The sequence below is a fragment of the Salmo salar genome, chromosome ssa20 (assembly GCF_905237065.1).
Source record: "Salmo salar chromosome ssa20, Ssal_v3.1, whole genome shotgun sequence".
In the NCBI taxonomy this organism is placed as follows: Eukaryota; Metazoa; Chordata; class Actinopteri; order Salmoniformes; family Salmonidae; genus Salmo; species Salmo salar.
Genome location: NC_059461.1, coordinates 9,070,876 through 9,079,781, shown reverse-complemented (window position 1 = coordinate 9,079,781; position 8,906 = coordinate 9,070,876).

Genomic DNA, 8,906 nt, shown 5'->3' with positions numbered 1-8,906 from the left:
AAGTTTGTTCAATCCCCAGATGGAGGAAGTGCTGTGCACACGTAATGGCACTTCCAAAGAACAGCTGAAGCCTCAACTACTCCTCAGAGTCCTTTACATGCTAAGACAGACTTTATTTCACTTCTTCATGATCCTGTCGAAAACGTTTTCTTTCACTATATGTTGCATGACCCTAGTGTTGAGGAATGATTTTGGTTGAACGATGGGAAATGTAGTTTTATCAAAGAACCAATGCCACTAGTGGATTGAAATAGGTAGTCCCATGTAGACTATTCTGCATAGTTTCTACATTGCACTGATTCAATGAAGGCAAACCCTGTGCAGTTCCTGAACATATGCTAACAGCATCTTTCCAGGCGTCATTACGTTATTTGTGGCGTGTCAAATTAGAGTAAGACATGTATAAACAGCTCAAGGCTTCTCTTTCCTGAGGCCATTAAGGCAGATTTGAGGTTTTGGATTTGGCACTTACAGCTCACTGTCAATTAACATCCCTCTGGTTGGTTTTGAAGTAGTAAATATTGCCATGGCTTCTTGAAATGTGGAACCTGGATTTTCTCCTCGCAGCTCCAGTGTATTCGTCGTCATGGTGGTTAGAATATACTTCTGAGGCTTAATGCAATTAGATGTGTGTTCAGTGTTTAATCAGACTTGATTACCTGTTTACATAGATAGGGGAGAAGAAGACTGTTTCTCACCATAGAGGGACAGGAAGCACAGTTACACTAATTGAACATGATATGGAGATGAGTGAGTAAGATGGTGATATCAAAACTGATGATTATGGTTTAGCACAGGCTTAAAGTACACTGTAAAAGGCCTCCTGATGAAATAACTACAGTGAGGTTTCATATTGCAGGAGTGCTTATGACATTGCAAAAAATAAATAGGGATCAGAAGAATTCCCACTTTTGTTCTTTGATAATCCCCCAAAATGTATTTCCACATAACACCAGGCCATTTCATGTCGCAAACAGTCAAGGTATTTGTCCTATTTTTTGGACTCTTGGTCAATTTTGGACTAAAATGAAAATTCTTTTTTGTCACAATTCAACATTTTCTGAGTCTCACAATGTCTCAGACAGCTTGAAGACATTTGATTTGCCCCAGTATTCGGCTCGGTACCTTTTGGCCATCTATGCTTTTCAGAATATGTAGCTTGCTACTCACTTCCCGACGGTACTGTAGCTCGTAGCTGTGTAGAGCCCACACCATTTCAACTCCATATTTACAGTAACAATCTGCTGGTTGTCTTTCAGGATGCTGAGCTGTGCTTTGCTGTGCTTTTTCAAATTCATTTAGCTGTAAGGCAGAGTGTGATAAGACAGAACCAAGACTTCCTTCAGAACAGGACACTTGCCAAGTCTGACATAATCCAATCAGGTCCATTTTCATCAGCTTTTGTTTTGTCTTTTTTGCTTCTCTTTTGGACTTTCCTTTGGTTCCGGCGCTGACTAGAAAACCTGAAATGACACAATTCGGTCGTACTTGTATGGCAGAGCTGCTGCCATCCAAACAGCTTTTCTGCAGAGAAATCCTTGAAGACCCACACACTTAAATCTGGCCCTGAGGGCCACAGGCTCTATATACCACCGAGATAAAAAATGTTCAAGACAAAAATAAAAAATATATATATTGGGGGGGGCTTACCATGGCAACAAAACGGCATGTCAAACTTCTGGAATGGAATGCATTCTGCTGAGGAGCAAACACAGCGATGATTGCCTGTAGGAGAGCCCAGAAAAAGCACAGCACATTTCAGGGCCCAGCCTCACATATGTATGCAGTGGGAAGAGATACAATGTGGTAATAACAGGCGAGGCGTCAGGGTGCTGAAAAGACGGTTAAACGGTCATTTGCGAGAAGAAGACACATAACAGACCTGGTGGTAGCAGAGCCGCAAGCAACCCTGTCACAATGAGGCACAGGGCCTCCCCTGAAATAAACCTGTTAGGACCAACCACTTCCCTTCCCCTGCCCACCTCCACTCAGAGAGGGGGAGACCTCCTCCATTTGGTTACTCTTTCTCTGATCATGTTTATGGCCTGACCGTGTCTCCAGAACTTTCCAGGTGCTGTGAAAGGATGCGTGAAATGATAACGTCTGAAGAAACAGACACGGAGCTACCCGGACTTGCCATCACAAGAACTAAGAACTAGAGTCTGACGAACATGGAGGGGGTAGGCGCGAGGTGACAGCACAGGCGCCGAGGCAGGAGCGGCCCACGAAAAAGTTACTAGATTACACTTTCTGAGAGTCTCCATCCGTGCCTAATTGCACAAATACTCTTTGGTAAATCTTGAGCAAGCTCCTTTGCTTCAAATTAAAGAGAGGGAGAAATCCTCTGCCCAGCTCCAGACGCCAAGCTGCGCCACCTTCATGCCGAGTCGTCGATACGCCATGTAGATATTTCCAGTCCTCCATAACGTCTGACAACGACACAAACTCGGAAAAGAGAACTGAATAAGGAAAAGAGTGTGGGACGCTCCCAAATAAAACCCCTGCCACATTTCTTATTTTCTTTTGAGCATACAAGCATATTCCAGAGAGCTTCCTGTGCAAACGCAATCAGCGCGGTGGAAGAGCGATGAAAAGAGGTTACACTTATTATGGGAGAAAATAACAAGCTCTCATGAAGGGATTGATTGTTTTCAAATCGTAGATCTTTGTAAGAGCGGTGTAAAGTACAGCTAAGTCACCATTATGGGACGCCGCCGCTACATTGCTTTTGATTTTCTGTCAACATCCCTCTTACAAAAACAAGCTGCCGTATTTACTAAATGCATTGAGGCCAAGAAATGGATTGGATATATTGTTCCTGCTCTGCCATACAAATTGTGTCAACCAGTTGGAGAATCTAGGGGCTTTCATTTTCAATGTCTTACACTGTGAGTGTTTAGAATTACTGTGGGGGATCTAGAGAATAGTTAACGAATCACTATGGATGTAGTCACTGTGACAAAACCAAACATGCATTTAGCATGAACTGTGAAAGCAAGAACACTTGTGGTCTCGTTTGTCTGGCATGCGCACATATGGTCATAAAGAGTGTACGAAGTCTCATGACAAAGAAAGCATGTTGTCCATATGAAGAACGATATTTGCTATTGTTTCCAAACAACCTATCATGTTATTAAAATCCTATGTTTCATGATCAGTCATCATTATCATTATCTAAATATGACCTCTTAAAGATGACTACAAAATCTTATATACAGACTGGCTCTTCTGGACAATCTTGGGGTTAAGGCATTGTTTCCGTATGCGTTGTCTAATTGACTAGACATACACTATACCAAATTATGTGGACACCTCTTAAAATAAGTGGACTTGGCTATTTAAGCCATACCCGTTGCTGACAGGTGTATAAAATCGAGCACACCGCCGTGCAATCTCCATAGACAAACATTTGCAGTAGAATGGCCTTACTGAAGAACTCAGTGACTTTCAATGTGGCACCTTCATAGGATGCCACCTTTCCAACAAGTCAGTTAGTCAAATTTCTCCCCTGCTAAAGCTGCCCTGGTCAACTATAAGGGCTGTTATTGTGAAGTGGAAACGTTTAGGAGTAACAACGGCTCAGCCATGAAGTGGTAGGCGACAAGCTCACAGAACGAGGCCAGCGAGTGCTGAAGCGCGTAACTGTAAAAACCATCTGTCCTCGGTTGCAACACTCAATACCGAGTTCCAAACTGCCTCTGGAAGCAACTTCAGCACAATAACTGTTCGTCGGGAGCTTCATGAAATGGGTTTCCATGGCCTAGCAGCCGCACACAAGCCTAAGATCACCATGCGCAATGCCAAGCGTCGGCTGGAGTGGTAGAAAGCTCGCTGCCATTGGAACTGCGTTCTCTGGAGAGTTGATTCACGGATGACAGGAGAACGCTACATGCCCCAATACATAGTGCCAACTGTAAAGTTTGGTGGAGGAGGAATAATGGTCTGGCGCTGTTTTTCAAGGTTGAAGCTAGGACCCTACAGAAAGGTCCATACAGAAATGGTTTCTCGGGATCGGTGTGGAAGAAATTGACTGGCCTGCTCAGAGCCCTGACCTCAAGCCCATCGAACACCTTTGGGCTGAATTGGAACGCCGACTGCAAGTCAGGCCTAATCGCCGAACATCAGTGTCTGACCTCAATAATACTCTTGTGGCTGAATGGAAGCAAGGTTCCAACATCTAGTGGAAAGCCTTCCCAGAAGAGTGGAGGCTGTTATTTCAGCAAAGGGGGGACCAACTCCATATTAATGCCCATGATTTTGGAATGAGATGTTGGACGAGCAGGTGTCCACATAATTTTGGTCATGTAGTGTACTTAGCCGCAAGAGTGGCTGGAGTAGGGTGCTGGGGGCTTTTCTGCACTTTCAGAGGAGGGGACGGGGCACTGGAGGGGTAAGGGCATAAGAGGGCCCCTCCTGTGGGGCAGGGAGCAGATGGCCCCAGTCAGAGCCCTGCAGTGTGATAATGCACATCGGCACACAGCACCATGCCACTTCAGCCTCTCTCATCTTACCATAACTCAGCCCTCGTCTGCATCCTGCTCCCTCCCACACTCAGTCACGGCCTTTCCGTCCCCCCCCCAAGTACCCCAATAAATTCAAATGTAATGCTCTTAAATGAGATCACTTACATGTGTCATTTTACTTCGGTTATATTTATCATCTGACACTTTGGCCTTCATTAACAAATGGCCCTCAAGGCAGAGAACGTGTGATTCCTCATCCCCGATGTGGACAGCGGGGCCGTGGTGAGAAGGTGAAAGAGAGAAAGACAGAAAGAGTGGGGGGGGGGGATCACGCCTCACTTGGTGACGTCAACACCGTGCCGAGTCGCTAATGGGAGTGTTTCCTTAGGCTAACGGTATTGGCCATGGACGGAACAAGACGAGGAACACTGCATCTCTTAGCTCAGTGTCTGATATTCAGCTCCTCTCGTCTTGTGTCTACTGATAGATCATTTTAGACCATTGAGGTGAACATTAGGTGTGTACATCAGTAACACACGTTGGGTAGAGTGGCACCGCTTGGAAACCGGTAGACATAACAATAATATACCACGGCTTCCTGCCCATGATCCAACATCAAGCACTCCCTCCCTGACTCCCCCTGCCCCTTCCACCCCAATAAAGGAAAAACACCCAGAGGCCACCCACTGTCCAATGAGCAATAGCAAAACAAGCCTGGTCATTTAAATTTCAGATTTAATTGGCCGTCGTATTGTGTGAGGCGGTGGGGTGCATTAGCAGTGAGCTACTTCTGCAATAATACACTACGTTCCGCAGTCGAGGTTAAGCGTATCTATTGTTAAATATATAGTGCACTGTTTTCCCATTCCGGATCTCCTTCGTCATCTGTAATGGCGAAGAAAAGCTACGTTTAGCCATTAATTATCGCTTTCAACGGAAGATGCACACAGCGAGGGTTACCCCTTTTTATTTCCTTTATTAAACATTTTAAAACAGCTTCATTATAATAATGTATGTTGATTAACGATGTTTACTGCAGTGCCGGTAGTGTAAATTGCTTATCCATAAATTAAACAAATAAAAAGTTAAGTTGATGAATTAGTGCACCAAATGTAAAATGTTACAGTCCAATTCATTCCCAGTAACTCCTACCCACATAAAATATAGTTATTCAGAGAATAATAAACACTAATTTATGAATTTGCTTGCTGAACAACTGTCCACTGAAAGTAACAAGCACATTCCACATATTTTCCAATATTTACAATAATACATCATATCATAAGAACTTCTTTTTTTTTAAGCAACATATCCCTTTGTCACTGCAAGGTAAGTTCAAGAGTTCTTGTCACATGAAATACTAGAATCATTTTCTCTGCTACTAAACCTGTTTATGTCTTTAAATATAAGTTGATAGTGTGATGTAAATATTACTTTTGCATTGATTTGGGCTAAATGGCTCAATTAGAAGAGAAAAAATCTACATAACAAATGTAATTTATTTAAAGACTTTAACTAGTCTAGTGAAATGGTTGCATGATAAAAAAAATTCACAGTACAGTTTCCCACTCAACTATAAGACTTTTGTTCACTGAATAGAAAGAAAATGTTTGCAAATCCTGTAAAGTACATCAACATTTTCTATATATATATATATATATATAGAGAGAGAGAGAGAGATGCAATAAGTAAACTTAAAAACACTATGAACTGCAGCTCCAATACAAATCGAATGTATTCTTATTTATTTTTTACATGTTAATTGAACAATCGAAAAAGTCAGTCAGGGAAAACACAGCATTTGCATAGTCCAGAGTTTGCATTTACGTTCAACCATGGTGTATAAATGTGAACAATATCCAGTTAACTGAACCAAGCACTCTTTACCAATATTGGTCACATGACAATTAAACCTGACTTATTTTTATAATGACCTCTTAGAACCAATATACTTCAATGGTCTAGCGCAAAAATGCTAGTCAAAGCAGCAACATTCACAAACTCTTTTATCTTTAGAATGACGGACTGAACTAATACAATTCTAGTGTCTGGTATTCTTATATGTTTAATCTGTTTCATTTTCAAATGCTCTCTCTGTATGTCTCATTTCAGTGTAATACACAACTCAAAAAAGGACTTAATGCGGTGAGAGTATAATTTTACAGGTAAAGGACGAGAGGGAGTCATGTTTGTTAGTTTGCTTCGAACTGCGACGTAATTGTAACATGACAATAAAGTGAATCGATTTATCTGTCACTGTATGTCACTTATGACAACAATGTTCTCCAGTAATGTCAATTATAGAGTAATGTAGTAGGTAGGTCTATAATGAATATGTAAATGTCGACAGAAGTATGGGAGAGATAATGTATGAGAACTATTGAAGTAGGCCTTAACAAATGGCTGGATTGATACAATTTGAACAGATCGCCATACATTGTAAAATGTGAGTAGGCTACAGCAATCGGTCTTTACACATTTGCTTCAAACTCACAATCAAAACTCGCTTGATTCTGTAACTTCCCAAAATATGTAACTGGTAACAATGGTATTAATAATAGTATTTGCACAAATGCAGTAGTTATAGCGACAGCAGCAGAAGAATACGGCATTAGAAGAACACAGTTCATTGTATCAGACCTTGTTAGTGTCTAACTATGATGTACCCGTTCTCGCTGATTTGAAATGGCACTGTACACCGGGCTAGCATCTAACGGAGCAAAAGGCTGTTTACCCTTAAGATAAACGTACTATCTCGCTCCATAAAGAAAAAAAAGGCTTTTGTAGGGCAAGCCTTACATTTGAACATCTTTGTATTTCATCTAAATCAGTGACAACAAAATAGCCTCTAGCGTGTGTTTTTTTTCTTTCTTTCTTTCACAAACTTAACTATGACATCTGGCACGGCTTCTGAGCTCCATGACAACAGACTCTCCGGCAGCACACAACTGTGTGTCAAAAAGAAGAAGAAGAAGAGGAGAAGCAGCTTGTTACTGGGGGGAATAAATGTAAAGAGATCAGTAATTACCATTATTTAAACAAGTCCCAATAACAAGTGGATTATGCAGAGCTGAGCTATTGTGAAGCCGAGCGTCTCTCTGAAATGGTTCTGAGGCAAATCCTTTTGTAGTCCAATGTCTGAGAGCCATTGTGTAATGTCGACTACAGTTAGGGGTATACATTCATATATAGTCGTTTCAACCCATTGTCCGTCAAGGCGACATACATTGGTCATGTACAGTACTTACTGTTGTCTGAGACTAATGACTAGCATTGCAGTGTTTCACAATGGAACATTTATTATTTAGTTTAGCATTACTTGTACAAAAAAAAGTTGCCATATGTATGCTGTAAACTATAGAAGACTCCTTAATGTGGATTATCTAAATCATTGTGTTATTTTGGGCAGGCATAGTAGAACCTCAATCAGAAGAGAGATATCATTCTATGTGACAGAATGAGTGAGAGAGATAAACTGGGATAGAAAGAGCTAGAGAGGGACACAGGGGGGAGAGTGGTGGGGGAGAGAGAGAGAGAGAGGGAGAGAGAGAGAGAGGGAGAGAGAGACAGAGAGGAGAGAGAGAGAGAGAGAGACGAGAGGGGCAGAGAGAGAGGGGCAGAGAGAGAGAGAGAGAGACGAGAGGGGCAGAGAGAGAGGGGCAGAGAGAGAGGGGGCAGAGAGAGAGAGAGAGACGAGAGGGGCAGAGAGAGAGAGCGGGGATCAGTGACGGATAATACTCTGGACTCACAATTACCAAATCAGTCATAAACCACTTTTTTTTCCTTTTTTTTTTATACATTTCATAAATTATTTTATATTTTATCTCTTTTTGCTGATCATCCAACAATCCGTGTCGTCTGTTTTAGAGTGATTTTTTTTTTTAAAGATGGATTGAAAATGAAGGGAAAGAGTGAAAAAAGTCAATGTTGCTTGATGTCACAGAGACAGCTAAGCATGGTAATTACTGTCACACGCACACAATTGCACAGTACTTACTGCAGAGACTGTCAATTCAGCTTTCAGGCCTGCAACTCAGGCAGAAGCACATAACTTTATCTTTGAGAGAAAGAGTGGGTGGTGTTTGTGTTTGTGGGGGGGGGGTTAAAATGTACGTTTTTTTATTTATTTATTATTATTTTGTTGGAAGTGAAATGGATTGTGCAGCAGCTCCCTCTTGTGGAGAAGGAGAGCTGTGCTCCCTGCCTGCTTGGTGTCAGTGGAGTGGTGCAGCCTCCTCTGCATTCAGGTGGCTGGCTGCGACAACATTCACTATCTGGCTGGACCTCTCTCTCTCTCTACTTCAGCTGCTTGCTGCCAGGCTGAGACACCCCGCCACTTCCCCTCTCAATGCTCATTCCGTCTGGATGTGATGTGTAACCCGGGCCTGATGCGCTCCCACTAACCCCTAAGTCAAATATTTAGACGGTCGATTTCAACCCCTT